Source organism: Telmatherina bonti (genome assembly GCF_933228915.1).
Source record: "Telmatherina bonti genome assembly, chromosome: 8".
NCBI lineage: Eukaryota > Metazoa > Chordata > Actinopteri > Atheriniformes > Telmatherinidae > Telmatherina > Telmatherina bonti.
Window position 1 is genome coordinate 6,542,436 of NC_136626.1, and position 19,658 is coordinate 6,562,093.

The following is a 19,658-nucleotide window of genomic DNA, read 5'->3' on the forward strand; positions in this document are numbered from 1 at the left end:
AGGATGCAACAATTCATATAAATTAAAAATTTTTTAAATTATTTTCATCTGAGACTTAAAGGCTGTCTGGATAGAAAAAAAAACCTTTTTCCTATAACATATAGGTTCAGCCATGTTAAATTTAATTCAAGTCATTATAGTCCAAAAATAATCCAGTTAAAACAAATCCATCCTATGATCAACAAAGTTCAATCAAGTGACTTATTTATCATTTATAGAAAAGGATCTTTGAGTAAATATGAGGAAATGAGGTGAAATGAAGTAACCTCAGTAATCACATGATGGCTAATGGATTTCTAATCAAAGCATCTCTGTCGGTGCAGATTTGTTTTACCTGTAAAACATGGTGATCAGTGGAGTCCAGCTTCAGCCTGTGGATCGATGATGCCGTCAGAAATAAACTCATCCTTGGCTTTCACCGCTGCTCTGGACAGGTCATCAAACCAGTCTGCATGAAAACCAACATGTACAGACTCACTCAGAGGATCCCAGCAGCAGTCAGTCTCAACCCATTCAGTCCCACATACATGCATTTAGATAAAAGTAAAAAAAAGTTCAGATGGTTACAGTCACACATGAGCTGCAGCGCTACTTCAAATGAGTGAAACTGAAAGAAGAGAAGGAATGAATTACTGGAAACTACCGACAGACAACATGGTAACTTCCCAATGGATTAATGAACCAGCCATGCACGATTAAAGGTTAAATAAATCTTCCAAGTTCAGCAATGGTGATATTTAAAATCTAAATTTTAAAAATTCTATTAATATAGACAGTGAGGTTCTGGCTTCTGCGGCTCATATTTGTGACTGTAATCTTCATCTTCAGTGTTTATCATGAAAGATTCAAGAGGATTCACGCTGAAGCTGCTATCCAGCAAACTTACATCTAGTCGACGGCCTTTTATTTCTGTAAATCTGCCAAAGACTCTTGTTAACCTTTTCTACTGGATGCTTCTTCAGGGGCAGGGTTGGGTTACAGCAGCTAAGTGTTGCCCCGCCCACTTTCGATTCAGGGGCGTGGACATCGGCGTGGGGAGGGGCTTATTATTATTTTTTCTTAAATTTTGTTGTGAAACAAAGTCAAGAAACCGAATGTTCTGCGCAAAATACAACAAATCAAAAATGGCCTTCCCCCCGACTGGTGCTGAATTTTTAAATGACCTACAGCGACACCGTGTGGTTGAAGCTTCTCATCAATTCCCCCACACTTTGTCTTCATCTCCTCATTACACCCCTCCGTCAGCCCGGATGGAGGGGAGTGTGTCCTTGTGAATGGACGAGCAGGGGCATGCTGGCAAATGCAGTATATCCAATGAATGCACTGTGACGGAGGACGGACGGGCCATGTAGCGCGACTCCTGTGGAGAACGACGGAAACGAACTGGTGTCCACGTTTCCACGTCCGTGCAAAGAGAAGTTTATTTTGTTTGTGCCATTTTTTTTTTTGTCTGTTTTAAAAAGGCCAGGAGAAAAATTCATATGAAATATGAAGTCTGATGTTTGTTGGTGGTGTTGTAGTTGTTTTTCTTCCTATTTGTTTCTGCTCGTATCACAATACATTCTGGTCCCTATAGTCCTGTGCGTTCTGGTTCTATTGGAAAGTAATGGTTCAGTGGGTTTTCTGGATCTTTTTTTTTATTATTTCTGTGTGGGTGGAAACAGTTTTTGTGGCATTTAGAAAAGTTACAGGAGGAAGGAAAATTCACGTGAAAAAGCTGAGGTTTTTCTGTGGGAGTGAGACCTCTCTGCCATCCCTTGTGTCCCCAAGAAGAAAATGTTTTTGTACATCCAAATGTCTGCATATTCTATTCTTTCAAAGACAAAAAAAAAAAAAAAAATCTGTTTTTTGTATATTTTCCTATTGGATGCTTATAAAATCCTGTTGTAAAGAATGCATTTATCTGATTGGCTGAAATAGCTGACAAGTGGTCAGAGGTCATCGGGTCTCTTTTTACCTGCGCTGCATGAGCAGGAAAAATAGAAACGTCAATATATTTAGTGAATTTACTTTAAAGATTTCAGAGAGAAACTGTAAAGATATGAATCTGTGTTTGATAAATTCACCACCAATAAAAAGAACTTAAGAGTTCCACGAAACAAAAGTTTCCTGGTTTGTTGGAGAAATTTCTAAAAATTTACTTAATTTCACTGAAGCAGCCAAACCCAAGATCCTTTATTTCTAAGGTTTCAGTTGTTGCAACTTAATGATTGTAAATAATTCCAACTTTTTAAAAATTGTTTTAGTACCATTAAAATAAAAGGGTTTAAAACTGGATTTTAATACAACTCAATAATTGGATAAAGGCTTTTATATACCTTATGCTAAAAGCACATTGAGACATATCAGTCCTCTGCTTCCTCTACATGTATATTTCTGTCTGTTTTCAGAGTTTGCCGAAACGTAGCCTGACATTGCAAACGTAGCAGTATCACAGGAAACCATAAAGAGTATTGTTGCAGAATGAAGCTAACATGCAACCAGAAACAAAACAAAAGAACACACTAACCACTTCTGTCTACCATTATCATTATCCCCTCCACCGTCGTCATGTGTTTTTACTAATTTTGCTTTTGCGTTGTTTTCTTTTTACATTTTAAAGCTCTTCTTCAACCCTTCAGAAGTTTTAGTTTTCTAAATGTGCAATTTGGAAAAATTTGTGGATTTTTGGAAATTTTTTAAAATAGTACTTTTTTTTTATTTTTATTTTTTTTTATTTTTATTTTTTTTTACTAGTTTTCAGATAATAACACGCAGTACAAAATGTACAAAAACCAAACTACAACTGCAACTTTATTTATGTAGCACTTTTAACACAACCACAGTCGACCAAAGTGCTGTACAGAATAAAACTGAGATAATGATCATAATACAAATACAGAGTGCAAAAACATATAAAATTTCTAACTGGTAGAATCATGATAAAAACAGTCAGGTTAATAATGCCAACATCTCAGGTGGTGTTAAAAGCCAATGAAAACAGGTGGGTTTTAAGACGTGATTTAAAAACAGGTACAGAAGAGGCCTGTGGGATGTACAAAGGCAGCTCGTTCCATAGTTTTGGAAACCATTATCACCAACATCCCCACACACAGGGGAGCAGCATAAACACACACTGGGGAGTTGCCTAAATAAGCATCTAAACTTGCAAACGTTGGATCTGTTTTATAGTTTCGCAATATGCAAACATTTTTCCTACTAACAGAATAAATAGCATCAATTATTTACTGCTAATCTGATCCCTCCTTACATTTCCAATATAAAATTGATAAATTGGCTCCATTTTCCTAAATCATTTGTTTATAGATCATTTTAAAACCTTCACTGTCTGTTATTGGTTGTTCTGATCATCTTCTACTACTATTTGCAACAAAAAAAAAAAACAAAAAAAAAAAAAACACTTTTTGCAACAAGGCAAGTCTGCAGCACTGATTCTGATCAATTAACCTCACCTTTCAGATCTTTACCAAACATGCACTCAGCTGGGTTTCAGGCCATTTTTACCCTAAACATGTTATTTAAACACGCAACAATATTGAGTTCCTCCCCAGTGTTTAACATTGACGCAGCATGTGTATAAATATACGTCTGGTCGACAGCTTCTATTGACGATCAGTCCCACCTCGATATCTTCTATCCGGTTCCAACATTTTCTGCTTTCAGCATTTATGAAGATGAAGAAAATAAATGTGATTAAACTATGTGAACGAGGCAGGATGATGAGCCAGAGGACGTTTTTAGAGGCTCCAATCAGACGCCGACTTGCTGAGTTTCACCATGAATCTCAAACTGCAGCAAGATGGAGCGAAGAAGGGGCCGAAGATGATGATGATGATGATGGCAGCGCTCCAGAGCTCACTGCAGTTCAGTCATGTTGTCATTATTATCTCATTATGAGGTCAGACTGAGAGCTGCTCCTCTCGTGTTTGGTCGGAGGCCAGCTATGTTTGGCAAAACGCCCGGAAAGCTCGCCTCGCCAGCCAATCAGAAAGACGAACATGCAAACGGTGGCTAGAAGTAATCGAGTACATTTAACTAAAGCAAGAGATATGTTTTACTTATAAGCTTTACTTTACACAGTTTGACTAATTATTAATATGTTTTATTGCAGGATCAAATGTTTGCTTACAGGACTGTAATAAAAAGATCAGTTTAACCATTTTTATTTATATATTTATTATCATTAAAGGTGATTTATTCTTCAAATGACGCCTGGTGACACCAACTTCTCCAGTTTTAAAACAACTAATAATAAACTTGAAATAATTTTCATTTCAAAGTTTTGTTTCCTTCCTGAGTTTTTCCTGATCATCACATAAAGACACATTGGAGGGTTTCAAGGCCCTGTTATGGTCGCCGTCCTGACAGAAAAAGCAGCAATACCACCGGAAATCATGGGGCAGTGTTGAGTTGTACGGCTGACATGTAACTAGCGGAAGGAACAAACCAGAGAAGAAGAGGACGACACAGAAACCGCCAGATAAGCGGCAGCTGAAAAAGAAGTGGAGGATAAAAAGCTCAAATCGTCAGTCGTCTGCTTCCTCTACATGAATATTTCTGTCTGTTTTCAGAGAGTTTTGATTTTCTTCTTCTGGTGTTTTTGGACAGTTGTAAACAACTTTATAGCGGTGCATTACGGCTACCAACTGGCGTCAAAACCACAGACTGTGTGTAAAAGATGGGCGGAGCTTCTGTGACATCACCTGTGGGTTATTGAAGCTCATTGGGCGGTTCCTACCATCACGCGTGTCGTCAGTCCTGGAAAATATAAAAATGTAAAAAGAGGTGTTGCTAAGAGGGGGGCTGTGAGTGTAGGGGTGGATGATTGACATCTAGCAGTCTCCGACTTGCCTGTAGCTAAAAGCTAACTGGGTGAACCCAGCGCTAAGAGGAGCTGACCACCTAACAGACGTCCGTCCATCCATTTTCTGCCGCTTATCCGGGGTCGCGTCGTGGGGACAGCAGCCTTAGCAGGGAAGCCCAGACTTTCAGCTCCCTAGCAATATTCCTCCTCCTTGAAGCTGGATATCGGGTATCTGTCAATCAAAAGGACACGCCCCTTGACAGGCCAAATTTTGAGATAAAATTACTTCTAACTGGGCGAGTTAGAAAAAAAATTCACTCGCCCCACAGTTGTCATGAAGGTAAACCTGATCTATTAAACCTAAACGTTTTTATACCAGGCCGTAAACATGTTTATTCCTGCTGTAAACATGTTTATTCCTGCTGTAAACATGTTTATTTCTGCTGTGAAGTTGACCTTTTTAACATGGGAGTCTATGGGGATTTGCTCTGTTTTGCAGCCCCTAGTGGATGAAGGGGGAACTGCAGTTCTTGTAATATCTGTGTGCTTAAACGCCAAAGGTCACAACACGTAAGTTAATTCTGAACTCAGCACTGCCTCCTAGTGGATGGACCGACTTAACAACCATGGCAACGTAAAAGACGCGTAGAAGTACGACGTCTGAAATGATGTCCCAATTTGCATACGTAAGGGAGCTTTTAGACGACATATGAAGGAGGTTATGAAGGTAGCTTTTTGATCGTTAGTTTGTTTTCCAGACGGGCCTCATGAAGAGAGTTGCCCTTTTGTTTTGTCAGATGTGGACCTTTTCTCTTGTTCATGTAAGGTAGGTTAGACGTAGGTTTATCCCTTTCTGTGTGGTGGTTAGAAAAGTTGTCCTTTTACTTTGTGGTTAGGGGTATATTGTTTGTTGGTCTTGGCTCTCCCTGACGCAAACGACTGTTTGTTGTTTGCCTGTGAAAAGTTAATCTCCTCCTTGCTTTCTTCTGAGGTTGCGCTCCTCACTTCTTTAGGCGTAGCTCCTTCTTAGGGACGTAACACACAGCAACATCATTTCTGGAAGTAAAATCTGCGCTGAGGCCATTTTGGTTGTCTAAAACGCAGCTTCCTCACAGCATAAGCATGAACATCAAGGTTTTCTGTTTGTGTTGAAAGCGAATCGAACTTAAATTTGACAATTTAAACTCGTCAAATCAAGAGCCAGATGTTGGCAGATGTTTTGAGCAGGGTAAGGAAGGCTTCGGTCGGGCGCCGTCTATCTAGAAACCTGCAGAACCAAAAAGAATTTAATCTAGGGGTGGGAAAATCTAATCGAAAAATCAAATATCAGGATTTTTTGCTTCACAATTTTAAAAGTGATTTTTTTTTTTCAAATAAATAAAAAATAATCTATTATAAAACTTTTGTTAAATCGAATCGACACCCAAACAAATCAAATCGGGATGAAAGCATATCGTCACAGCCCTAATTTAATCGCAAAGTTTAACATTTTAAGTTTTAGTCTTCAATCTTTGGTGCAAGACGTCCCATCAGCCCCCGCAGCTGGTCAGAAACCCTCAAACTGAACCTGACATTAAACCTTCAGAAGACTTTCATAAAATCCCCCACATATAATCAATACAGCATGTGGATCGGTGATTTAAAATCACTGAAGTGTTTCAAAGCTGCTTTGATAGCATTAACACGTAAACCATCCAATCAGAGCAGAGGATTTCAGAATGGGCGGCGCCTCGTGGAGGTCAACGTGAAGGACTCGGAGTGTCAAAAACTGATGAAAGAAGCCGAGATGAGCTGCTGCATCGTCTGCAGAAGCTACTCAGATTAAAAACCACAGAAGGAAGAGGAGGAGGCGGAGGAGGGGGGTCTCTTAGATCTGCTGATTTATCAGATTAATGCAACTCAGATTTATAAACTTTTAACAAAAAGACGTGAAGCCGACCGACTTCGGGTTTCAGTCCGACGGGCTGAAAAGTGTCTTTGAAGTGGGAAATTAAATTAATCATCTCAGGAAGAGAAAAGACATGTTTAGTCTGACAGGAAGCTCCGCCTCCTGCTCCGGTCGATGTCACATGACTGATCAAAGCAGCCTCAGAGCAGGGCTCCGATTGGCTGCAGCGTGCACGGCCTGTCAGATTAATTCTACTGCAGACTGGTTAAACTGGTCCCACTGGTCAGCTCAGTCTGTTTCAGACTCCATTTCGTCTCAGCTGTCAGATCTCCTTTCACTCCTCCTCTCCTCCTCCGAGCTTCATCACATTTTACAAGACAAATTATTCTTTCACTCGTTTTACACAAAATCCAGAAAACAGGCGAAATTTCCGACCTTTCTTCAGTTAAATGTCCGACTTTTACCTCGGGGTAGTTTAGTCCAAACTGCTTCGATGTAAACGCCGCTGAGCATCAGGAAGTTTCCGACCAACCACGGCTTGTTTCTCTGCATCTTCGCCGTTTCCTGAAGGTCGTCCCAGACTCTGATCAGACAGAAAATATTCGGCAGTTAGTTTCCAGTAAATTATACTCAGTGTTTACTCTTCTTCCATGTTTCCACACGTCTTCCTGCTACTATCTACCTGCTGTCCTCACTGCAGCACCTCCACCTCAGCTGCATCCCAAACGTCTTCTTGGCTTTATTCCAGCCATAGAGGATCATTATTTTCCTGCTTTTCTCATCACTTGTTGATCTTTGGCTGCTCCTGATTGGACGTTACCGTCAGTTTAAGCTCTCTGATTGGTGGAAAGTCTGACAGGAAGTGTCTTCATCATCATGTCCAGGTGAAAGTAGAGGTCTCTTAGCAACATGGTAGTGATGGTGATGAAGATATGATAAATAATGGTGGATTTACCATCTAGAGTCTCTGAATAAACACTACATGTTGTGTCTGGATTGTAAACCTCCTGGACGGATGGAAACGCTGGAAAACCTCCGTAGACCAGCTGGAGGGTCACATGACCATCCCAGTTACACACTGCTGGTCCTGAGGCACTGATGATGATGATAGAAGTGACGCCGCTCTGGGTTTTAAAGGTTAACTAATCAAATTTCTGCCAGTTTCTTAGCATTAAAAATTCAGTTGTATCATGTACAACATGTAGGCGTGCAGCAGGAAGTGGAAGAATCCGATCACGCTTGTTACAGAAGACGAAACGTACGTTTTTTATCTGGAAAGCCGCTGTTCACAGCTGGAAAACTCAGCAAGGCAGAAAAACCACACAGAATATGGAAAAAGTTTGAAAAGGTCAAGAGGCGTCGCCAGGGGCAACTGGGATGGACCACAACACTGAGGGAACCCTGTTCTGGTCGGACTGGGTCGGATCGGTCAGATCGTTGCTGGAAGAGATGGAACAAAGAGCCAAAAGCGGCATTTGGACTGTTGGTAGCAACAAGAACAAATGTCTGGTTCTGATGGTACAGGGTTGGATCGGGGTTCTCGGATCAGGACTCTGTCTGTCATAGAACCCTGACCCTACCCCTCACTAGTTCAGAACCCCGATCGGACCCTGCACTGACGGTACAGGGTCGGGTCAGGGTTCTGTGACGTTGTAAGGTCGGGTCAGGGTTCTGTGATGCTACAGGGTCGGTCAGGGTTCTGAACTAGTGCAGGGTCGGGTCAGGGTTCTGTACTAGAGCGGGGTCGGGTCAGGGTTCTGTGACGTTGTAAGGTCGGGTCAGGGTTCTGTGATGCTACAGGGTCGGTCAGGGTTCTGAACTAGTGCAGGGTCGGGTCAGGGTTCTGTACTAGAGCGGGGTCGGGTCAGGGTTCTGTGACGTTGTAAGGTCGGGTCAGGGTTCTGTGATGGTACAGGGTCGGGTCAGGGTTCTGAACTAGAGCGGGGTCGGTCAGGGTTCTGTGATGGTACAGGGTTGGGTCAGGGTTCTGTGACGGTACAGGGTTGGGTCAGGGTTCTGTGACGGTACAGGGTTGGGTCAGGGTTCTGTGACGGTACAGGGTTGGGTCAGGGTTCTGAACTAGTGCGGGGTCGGTCAGGGTTCTGTGATGGTACAGGGTCGGTCAGGGTTCTGAACTAGAGCGGGGTTGGGTCAGGGTTCTGAACTAGTGTGGGGTCGGGTCAGGGTTCTGAACTAGAGCGGGGTCGGTCAGGGTTCTGTGATGGTACAGGGTCGGTCAGGGTTCTGAACTAGAGCGGGGTTGGGTCAGGGTTCTGAACTAGTGTGGGGTCGGGTCAGGGTTCTGAACTAGAGCGGGGTCGGTCAGGGTTCTGTGATGGTACAGGGTTGGGTCAGGGTTCTGTGACGGTACAGGGTTGGGTCAGGGTTCTGTGACGGTACAGGGTTGGGTCAGGGTTCTGTGACGGTACAGGGTTGGGTCAGGGTTCTGAACTAGTGCGGGGTCGGGTCAGCGTTCTGGTGGTATGACCTCTACCTGGGTAAAGCTCCGATACACCTGCATGTAAAGGCAGCAGGTAATGAGGTCATATTATGAGGACTGAAGGTCAATAAAGCTGAAGAAACACCGATAGAACTGCTGGTTCAGATGAAAGATATTTAGTCATGATTAAGTAAAACTGACTGGGAACCAGTGAATAAAGCGATATGATCCCAGTTTGTGCCTCTGCCTGGCCCACTTCCCCGTCTACACTTACTTCTGGTGAGGAAACAAGAGAAGAAGATTTATCTGAAAATGAAAAAAACTGCTTGATTTCCACAATGAGGAGCTCAAAGTTAAATAAAGTTTGTGTTTAAAGATGTTTGAGGACAGACGCCGTCTTACTGATGATCCAGACGTTAAAAAGCAGGATTCAGCACCTTCAGATCAGACGTGAAGGTGAGCCAATCAGCAGCTGTAAGCCGTGATCAGAGTCACAGTGACACCTGGTGGCCGGATCAAGTCACTACAACAGCAACACTGGAAGAACGTTTTCCCCGCCAGGAACGTAAAAATCCTCTTAGAAAGGCGAGAAGATGGTTTAAATGTCTGAAACTGAACAATTCACAGGACAGCTGAGCAGATTAGAATATTTAATACTTAATGTAGTTAGAATAATTTGAATGAATCAAGTTTCCAACAATTGTAAAAAATAATTACAATATTTAATGTATTTTAAATTCTCATCTGATCTGGATCTTTATATTCCAGACACATATGTAAAAGTATTTTAGTTTTTCCATCAGTTTGGAGCTACAACTCTAGAAAAAGCCTGTAGTGGCGCGTTTGTGTTCATTAAATCACAGAAAACACAAGAAAGGTCTGTAATCTGTTTCACTTTCACCCCGACTCCTGTCCTGGAGATAAAACGATGTTCTGCCGTTAGAACACAGACCTTCTCCTTTCACTTTGCCCATCGCAGCATTTCAGTTCAACCAGGAGAGACAAAAACATCTGAAGCGACTCCAACCAGAGACAAACACAGTAAGATCTGCCTCAGAGTTCCAGTCTGTCTGAGCGCTGTCTGCCTTCATTTTCTCTCCACAACTACAGAAATGGAAACACATAGTTGTATAACGGAGATGTTAAAGACCTTTGCTCATATATGTAGACGCACAAGGCAGTAATGTCCTTGTTATATTTCATATTAACACCAGAACACTGAGGTTGGGTGAGTTTCACCAGCAACGCGTGCTACGTTACTGTTCTAGAATTAATCGTGTCTACATGAGGGAAGCATGGGCTCCTTAACTGCACATTATTGTACTGGCTGTAAATTAAATCACGCTGCATTTTAATTTAATTACTCGAATCAGGAAGTAGGAGGAAGAAAGATAGTTTCAGAGGAAGCTAGCGGTCTGTACGAGCCCTGCAGATACTCTGACGACAGCCAAGAAGGCGCCGCATCAGATCGTTCATTTCCTGCAGAAGCTTGTCAATGTTCTCCACTTTTCTGCTCCTGGAGTTTATAATGCAACTTGTTTTTATTGGAGGTCAACCAACTCGAGGGCACAAATAAAAGCTGAATAGTAGAAAATGCTTTTTCACACCCTACAGAGATGTATCACGTTTAAAAAGAGACTTTGTTGGGTTTTTGTACGTTTAATGATTAATTTTACAGGCAAGAAGGAACCCCCGTTGTGAGCTCTCCACAGATGAGCTGGAGCTTTGGAAACAGGTGAAGGTCATGACTAGTTTAAAAACAAAGAAGAAGAAGCGTCCCTGAAAGTCTGAGGCCTTAGCAGGTATCTCCCAAAACCGAGATATTTTTCTCTGATTCGTCGTGCCGTCCACACCACAACGCAGATTTACGCATCAAAAACGATTCTTTAAAAAAACTTCTGACCAAAGTGTGTGAATACTCTGTCTGCACGTCTGGATGTAGACGTGTACAACCGCGCTTTTAGGTCCTGAAAGGTCGCCGTCTGCGACAGAAAATACCATGCCGTCACGTGTGTCACCTTTGTTTCCGACAACATGGACGTCCTCAGACTGTGTTGGTGTGATTGTCTAAATGCTTTGTGTGTGATTTTACACTGCCGTTAGTACCATGTAGACGACCGAAGACGAAGGACGAGATGAAGGACAGTTATCTCCCACCACCTAACCAGATCATGTTAACTATGTTTTGTGTTTTGTGGAAGTGACATTGTAAGATGGAAGGTTATTCTGATTAGAGGTGCTACCGCCACCTAAAGGTTTGATATGCTGATGAACAACGTGGTTGGGCAGATAGATAATAGATAAATAGATAGATAGATAATAGATAGTAGATAGATAAATGATAGTAGATAGATAAATGATCGTAGATAGATAAATGATCGTAGATAGATAGTAGATAGTAGATAGATAGTAGATAGATAGATAATAGATAGATAATAGATAGATAGTAGATAGATAATAGATAGATAGTAGATAGACAGTAGATAGATAGTAGATAGATAGTAGATAGATAATAGATAGATAGTAGATAGACAGTAGATAGATAATAGATAGTAGATAGATAGTAGATAGTAGATAGATAGTAGACAGTAGATAGATAATAGATAGATAGTAGATAGTAGATAGATGATAGATAGTAGATAGATAATAGATAGTAGATAGACAGTAGATAGATAGTAGATAGTAGATAGATAATAGATAGTAGATAGATACAGTAGATAGATAATAGACAGTAGATAGATAGTAGATAGTAGATAGATAGTAGAAAGTAGATAGATAATAGATAGATAGTAGATAGACAGTAGATAGTAGATAGATAGTAGATAATAGATAGTATAGATAGATAATAGATAAATAGATAGATAGTAGATAGACAGTAGATAGTAGATAGATAGTAGATAATAGATAGTATAGATAGATAATAGATAAATAGATAGATAGTAGATAGATAATAGATAGATAATAGATAGTAGATAGTGGATAGTAGATAGATAGATAATAGATAGATAATAGATAGTAGATAGATAGTAGATAGATAGACAGTAGATAGATAATAGATAGATAGTAGATAGATAGTAGATAATAGATAGTATAGCTAGATAGTAGATAGATAATAGATAGATAATAGATAAATAGATAGATAACAGATAGATAATAGATAGTAGATAGATAGATAGATAGATAATAGATAGATAGATAGTAGATAGATAGTGGATAGTAGATAGATAGATAATAGATAGTAGATAGATAATAGATAGTAGATAGATAGTAGATAGATAATAGATAATAGATAGTAGATAGTAGATAGATAGTAGATAGTGGATAGATAGTAGATAAATATTTTGTGGAATGCTTTAAATTAAATTATAAATCATGATAAATGCAATATGTCAGTAATAAACAAAAAGTATCATTACAAATGTCTGTGGAGGTGTAATTTAAAAAATGTTGCATAGTATTTTATTATTGTCAGCATGAAAAGGTTTTTATTCAACCCATCAGGCAGTTTGCTTCCACAGCTGGTGTTCCAGAAAGATCGATACCTGAAACACGCCTGCCGACGTCGACGTTTCTCATTTCCTGCCTTTGGAAGTCGCAGAAGAGACAAACTTCCAGAGTTTTCTAAAAGCACTCGTCGCGGCGTGTTCCGGATAAATCTGAGGTGTGCACGCTGCTGTTGGTTTAAGAGCAGAAGGTAACAGCTGTCATGTGATCTGTCGCCTTCGACACGTGACGACTCCTTTCTGACAGTTTCTTTTCACTTGATGGATAAACTCAGAAATCTTCTACACACTAAAATCTAGCAGCCTGCTTGGAGACGAATCAGCAAGGAGCATCCGGCTCCCAGGCGTCCTGGAGGCTTGGCAGGAGACGGAAAAGGTTCACACTGTGGCCGGAGCAGGCATGCCGCAACTTGCTAAGACTGAAACCAGATTTACACACATTCCCTGCTTCGCCGACTCGCAGCAACGAGCTGCCATGTGTTCTCAGACAGACCCAGAACATCGTCAGGTTCTTCTAGTACGATACCGAACCCGCACAAATGCTCAGAGAAGCTCGTAGCAACCTGAACATGAGCTGGTCGTGTACTCTGGTTACCGCTTGACTGCACATGCTGCGACCTCTGCTGCAGTACCGGGCCGATGGTGCTACTCAAGAGAAACAAGAAAGACTGCTCTCTAAATAAAGAAGAAAATCATCAAGAACCTGGTGTCAGTTGTAGAACTGCTGGAGAAAGCCACGTTAAAGATGAAATGAGTGGGATTCGAGAGCGTTTCGGTGAGGCTGCCGGTGCTGAAATGCGGTCATGGACGCTCTGAGGTAAGAAAGAGAGAGAATATCAACGAGTACAAGCTGGTTCCCATCACATTCCTTAACCCGCGATACAAAAACCACCTGGGAGACAAAAACAAAAAACTGGCCACTAATAAAATAAGCAAAGAGCTCACAGAAAGCTGAGCATCACCTGCTTCCAGCTTTAAGGAAGCGCTGGACAGGTACGCAGCTTCTAAAGCCCCGGCAGGGCTGTCCAACCCTCTGGCCTGGTGAGGAACTCAGCAAAGAAGAAGTTGGGTCCATTAAACCAACTGGCTCTGAAGAAACTTGGAGTGGTCTCCACTGCCACAAACCCAGAAACTCCATCGAGTCAGAAATCCTCAACATGATGCTGTTTCTGGACAGCAACGGAAACAAATGATGTCCAGAAATTCCTGAGGAAATCAACAAATGTCCCTAAATAACCCTGTAAGTCCTTTCAGTCCCAGTTTTCTCCAGTCGTTTACTATTTACTGTTTGTCATCCCAGCAGTTAAAAGCTGCAATATGGGACCTTATTTTGTCAGCTTGAAGACGTAACAACATTGTCTCAACAAGGCTTTTATTTTCTGCTTCTGGTCCAAAATGACAAACCATAAATAAATATAATTCACAACTTCACAACTACAAGACATGTATGTTTAATCTTGCCCTCAATAGAAAAATACGACATGGACATTATTACACAAGCCATCAAGATACAGTCGTAGAAACAATGATTACATTCTGATTTACCAAAATGTCACGGCCATGTCTCATACAAATAAAGTTACTTTGTTTGGAAAACTAACTAGATGTGTTACTGTGTCTGAGAACATTAACCTGGAACACAGTAGAAAATGGAAAGTCTCCTAGTGAAGGAAAACCAGAAGAGAAAACCCAAATCACCTGGGAATGTGTAAAGTAGTCCCACGGGTGAGTAAAGTAATCCTAGGAACAAGCAAAGTACTCCTAAGAACAAGTAAAGTAGTCCTAGGAACAAGTAATATTATCACAAAGTTATCCTAGGAATGAGTTAAGTAACCCTAGGAACACCGCAGCACGTCTGGTTTTCAACCAACCCAAACGGGCTCATGTCACTCCGCTGCTAATCGCTCTTCACTGGCTTCCGGTCGCAGCACGCATCAAATTCAAAGCCTTGCTTCTGGCTTACAAAACAATAACTCAAACGGCTCCCGTCTACCTTCACTCCCTAATCCAGACCTACACTCCCTCTCCACAGCTACGTTCCACCAGTGAAAGACGCCTCGTGTTACCACCACAACGTGGGACTAAATCACCAGCCAGACTCTTTTCCTCTGTTGTTCCACGATGGTGGAATGATCTCCCAAACTCTGTCCGCTCTGCAGAGTCCCTGTCTACTTTTCAGAGCAAGCTGAAGACTCAGCTCTTCAAGGAGAACTTCAACAGCTGTATTTGTTGGACTTAGCCCAGTTTTTTGCAACAAACATTATCATATTAATATTAATATTAATTCTTTGTATTATAACATAGGTGATAATATGGGGTAGGAAGAGAGTAAAGCACAACAAACAACAAACAAACAAACAAAAAAAAAGCCTGTAGCACTTCATGTAAGGACCTGCGTCCAACTGGACAGTCCACCAGCATCTTCCTACGATGTCCTCTACTGTTTGATTTCCTGCTTGTGTTGTTCTCACTTATATGTAAGTCATATTGGACAAAAGTGTCTGCTAAATGACTGTAGAATAGAATAGAAAAGTGAAGTAATCTTAGGAACATGTAAAATAACCCTAGGAACAAGTAAAGTCATCCTAGGAACAAGTAAAGTCATCCTAGGAACGAGTAAAGTCATCCTAGGAACGAGTAAAGTCATCCTAGGAACAAGTAAAGTCATCCTAGGAACGAGTAAAGTCATCCTAGGAACGAGTAAAGTCATCCTAGGAACGAGTAAAGTCATCCTAGGAATAAGTAAAGTAATCCTATGAACATGTAAAGTAATCCCATGAATAAAGAAAGTAATCCTAGGAACAAGTAAAGTAATCCTAGGAACGAGTAAAGTCATCCTAGGAATAAGTAAAGTAATCCTATGAACATGTAAAGTAATCCCATGAATAAAGAAAGTAATCCTAGGAACAAGTAAAGTAATCCTAGGAACGAGTAAAGTAATCCTAGGAACAAGTAAAGTAATCCTAGGAACGAGTAAAGTAATCCTAGGAACGAGTAAAGTAATCCTAGGAACGAGTAAAGTAATCCTAGGAACGAGTAAAGTAATCCTAGGAACAAGTAATCCTAGGAATGAGTACAGTAACCTTCAGTCCGAAACTGTCTCATGCTTTAGGACAATGATTCCAAACACAGAATAAAGATGTTGAGATGATCCAGACAAAGTCCGGACCTCAACCTGTCTGAGATGGTCGGTGGGACCTTCGGGGAGCTGCAGACCTCCATGACCTGAAGCAACGTTGGACAGACGAGGACAGACTACCAGTATGAGGGGAACCGATGATATCCTCCAGAAAGGATGAAGGAGCTTCTACAAGCTGCTGGATATCAGAGAGGACACCATTGCAGTTTGGTCTGGCTTTACCAGTCCAGTCCGGTCCGGTCCGGTCCAGTCCAGTCCAGTTTGGTCTGGCTTTACCAGTCCAGTCTGGTCCGGTCAAGTCCGGTCCGGTCCAGTCCAGTCCAGTCCGGTCCGGTCCAGTCCGGTCCGGTCCAGTCCAGTCCAGTTTGGTCTGGCTTTACCAGTCCAGTCTGGTCCGGTCCAGTCCGGTCCGGTCCGGTCCAGTCCAGTCCAGTCCGGTCCGGTCCGGTCCAGTCCAGTCCAGCCTGGTCCAGTCCAGTCCAGCCTGGTCCGGTCCAGTCCAGTCCAGCCCAGTCCGGTCCAGTCCAGTCCAGTCCAGTCCAGTCTGGTCCGGTCCAGTAGGGACTAAATGTTTTTCTAAGACATCCTGAAACCTTCAGGCTGAAAGAGGATGACTGCATGAGAACTCCCATTCCCATGTTTAATGGACCCCTCAGGACTTCTGGGGTAAATCCTCGGGCTCAGGTGGTGTCAAAAAGCTGGAAATTAATTTAACGTGGCAGTCTGAGTTCCTGTGGGACAACCTCCCAAAAAAAGATTTTTTTTAAAAATCCAATCAGCTTATGCCATTAGGAAAAATGAATAAAGATTAAATCAATCCATTAGTCAGATACTTTAATGCTTAATGTGTGGATAAATCTTCAAGTTTTGGCTCCATTTTGTCATTGTTTTTGTTTTGCCTGACAGTTACTGCAGTTAATAATTCATCTTCATAAACACAGAGGGCTCCATCAGCCTGTCGACAAGTGGGAAACAACCACAAAGATTCTGTATATCGTCTCATGCATGTCAGCGTAACTTTAGAACAGGATGAAAACAGTTAATTTTGTACCAGATGCATCATCCTACAGGTCTGTTTATGCTTATTTACATTCGGAAATTGGGACATCCGCCATCCACGTACTTCCAGGTGTCTTTTACGTTGCAGCGGTTGTTAACTTGGTTCATCCACTAGTGGGCGGTGTTGAGTTTGAAACACTATAAAGTTGTATACAACAGTATGAAACTAAGAAGTTTAAGCTTTTTATTTGGCAGTTTCTGCAGCTTCTTTGCTGTTTTGTTCTTTTTGATGGTTGTGCCAGCTATAAACTCAACACTGTGTGATTTCTGGTGGTATCGCTCCGTTTGCTGCGTCCAGGGATGGACAGCTAATCAAGCTAAATAATGTACGTAAATGAGGCAGGAAGGGACCCAAACTGTGCATCCGTCCGAATCTCTGTCTTCTCTGTCCAACATAAATTAGGCTTTAGGCTGGAAATCTGTCAGAAACTTCACAAATAAATAAATTCAGTTGCACCTAAAACAAAAGCACCACTACTTTGCGCCGGTTTTGCAGCAGTTTGGCGGCGGTTTTCCAGCAGCTTCACGGCGGTTTTCCAGCAGCTTCACGGCGGTTTTCCAGCAGCTTCACGGCGGTTTTCCAGCAGCTTCACGGCTGTTTTCCAGCAGCTTCACGGCGGTTTTGCTGCAGCTTCACGGCGGTTTTGCTGCAGCTTCACGGCGGTTTTCCAGCAGCTTCACAGCTGTTTTCCAGCAGCTTCACAGCTGTTTTCCAGCAGCTTCACGGCGGTTTTGCTGCAACTTCACGGCGGTTTTGCTGCAGCTTAACGGCAGTTTTGCAGCAACTTCACGGCGGTTTTGCAGCAGCTTCACAGCGGTTTTGCAGCAGCTTCACAGCGGTTTTGCTGCAGCTTAACGGCAGTTTTCCAGCAGCTTCACGGCGGTTTTCCAGCAGCTTCACAGCTGTTTTCCAGCAGCTTCACGGCTGTTTTCCAGCAGCTTCACGGCGGTTTTGCTGCAGCGTAACGGCAGTTTTCCAGCAGCTTCACGGCGGTTTTGCTGCAACTTCACGGCGGTTTTGCTGCAGCTTAACGGCAGTTTTGCAGCAACTTCACGGCGGTTTTGCTGCAGCTTATCGGCAGTTTTGCAGCAGCTTCACGGCGGTTTTGCTGCAGCGTAACGGCAGTTTTCCAGCAGCTTCACGGCGGTTTTGCTGCAACTTCACGGCGGTTTTGCTGCAGCTTAACGGCGGTTTTGCTGCAACTTCACGGCGGTTTTGCTGCAGCTTAACGGCAGTTTTGCAGCAACTTCACAGCGGTTTTGCTGCAGCTTAACGGCAGTTTTCCAGCAGCTTCACAGCTGTTTTCCAGCAGCTTCACGGCTGTTTTCCAGCAGCTTCACGGCTGTTTTCCAGCAGCTTCACGGCTGTTTTCCAGCAGCTTCACGGCGGTTTTGCTGCAGCGTAACGGCAGTTTTCCAGCAGCTTCACGGCGGTTTTCCAGCAGCTTCACGGCTGTTTTCCAGCAGCTTCACGGCTGTTTTCCAGCAGCTTCACGGCGGTTTTGCAGCAACTTCACGGCGGTTTTGCTGCAGCTTATCGGCAGTTTTGCAGCAACTTCACGGCGGTTTTGCTGCAGCTTATCGGCAGTTTTGCAGCAGCTTCACAGCGGTTTTGCTGCAGCTTAACGGCAGTTTTCCAGCAGCTTCACGGCGGTTTTCCAGCAGCTTCACAGCTGTTTTCCAGCAGCTTCACGGCGGTTTTGCTGCAGCTTATCGGCAGTTTTGCAGCAGCTTCACGGCGGTTTTGGAGCAGCTTAACAGCAGCTTTGCAGCAACTTCGCAGCAGTTTTGTAGCAGCTTCATGGCAGTTTTCCAGCAGCTTCACGGCAGATTTGCAGCAACTTCTCGGCAGTTTTGCAGCAGCAGCTTCGCAGCAGTTTTGCAGCAACTTCTCAGCAGTTTCGCAGCAGCTTTGCAACGGTTTTGCACCAGCTTCGCAGAGGTTTTGGAGCAACTTCACTGCAGTTTTGCAGCAGCTTCAAGACAGTTTTGCAGCAGCTTCGCAGCGGTTTTGCAGCAGCTTCGCAGCAGTTTTGCAGCAGCTTCGCAGCAGTTTTGCAGCAGCTTCGCAGCAGTTTTGCTGTTGATAGTGGCAGCTCTAGTCAGTGGAAATGGTTCCACCAGGTGCCCTGCGGTGTGTTTCTGAAGCGTCCCAGGATCGTCGTCGCTCTCCACTTCACTCAAATAAGCAGCCGAGCAATTGTTGCCGTTTTAAAACCACGTCAATTCAGAGGAGAGCAGATCGTTCAGGCTTGAAGTCAGTCGATGAAAAGCAAACTGGATCCAGTCGATTTTACAAGCAAGGCAGGAAGACGACACATTCAGACTTTCGCATTTTACTTTGAAACATCAACATTTCCTCGCTACTGGTGATTGCTGACAGAGAAGCCCCAACGCCTGCATGCGCGAAGGAGGCATGTCCAAATGAAGCCTGCATGGAGGCCTGTATAGTTTTTTTTTTTTTTTTATATATACATATCAAGTGACTGCTCTGTTGAGCGATGCGAGTCACGGGAAATACAGGAAGTGCTCTGTGTGATGAGAGGCGACGGACAGCAAAGGTCACCAGTTGACACCAGGATTAATATATTAATACTTTGTTGATATCCCACTTTAAGCACAGATTCATTGAATATGATGCTTCTGCAACACTTCTGAAACGCGTTCACTGGAACCCGGAGGGGTCGAGGAGGATTTAAGGGTATCAGCTTCTCTCACCGATGCAACACCAAACTGGATTTTTATGATAGAATCTGTAATAACTTCGCTTTTTCTTCTTCGCTTCGCTTCTTAATTTACAGCGCTGATTAAACATCAGAGACATA